The sequence below is a fragment of the Cariama cristata genome, unplaced genomic scaffold, assembly GCF_000690535.1.
Source record: "Cariama cristata isolate BGI_N322 unplaced genomic scaffold, ASM69053v1 scaffold27689, whole genome shotgun sequence".
NCBI classification, from domain to species: domain Eukaryota; kingdom Metazoa; phylum Chordata; class Aves; order Cariamiformes; family Cariamidae; genus Cariama; species Cariama cristata.
The window spans coordinates 7,422-7,787 of NW_009634472.1; the positions used below are offsets into that span (position 1 = coordinate 7,422).

Here is a 366-nt window from a genome sequence, read left to right on the forward strand (position 1 = left end):
CTGTTTGACAAGCCTGGATTCAGCTCCTCTCTGGCAGGCGCAGAGCCACAGCCGTGACGTCCCTGCTCGCAGGAGCACCCTAGGCACCGTCCCGCGTCCGCCAGCCCCGCCGAGACCCCCAAGCACATGCTGCTGGTGCCGATCTGCCACTGGGACTTCGCTGCCTCACCGGCTTCGCCAGGAAAGTGCCTTTGGAAGCTGCCACTCCTGACGGGAGATCCTCCCGGTGCCTGCCAAGCCAGGGACAACCCAATCCCAAACAGTAAGGCCTGGGAGCCGGTGACGTCTACCTCAAGCTGCCCCAGCGTGGCTTGGGCTCTGCCGTCCCCGCTGGCACCCCCGGGCCGGGACGGATTTCAGCCATCA

The 366-nt window shown here is 66.1% G+C and overlaps 1 protein-coding gene across 1 annotated transcript in view; it reads right to left on the reverse strand.

Moving 5' to 3' along the window:
- The window catches only part of LOC104167052 (proprotein convertase subtilisin/kexin type 7-like), a gene marked incomplete at both ends in the record, with an annotated part of 10,890 nt that overhangs the window by 5,716 nt on the left and 4,808 nt on the right, over nt 1–366 (reverse strand). The window lies entirely within an intron of this gene.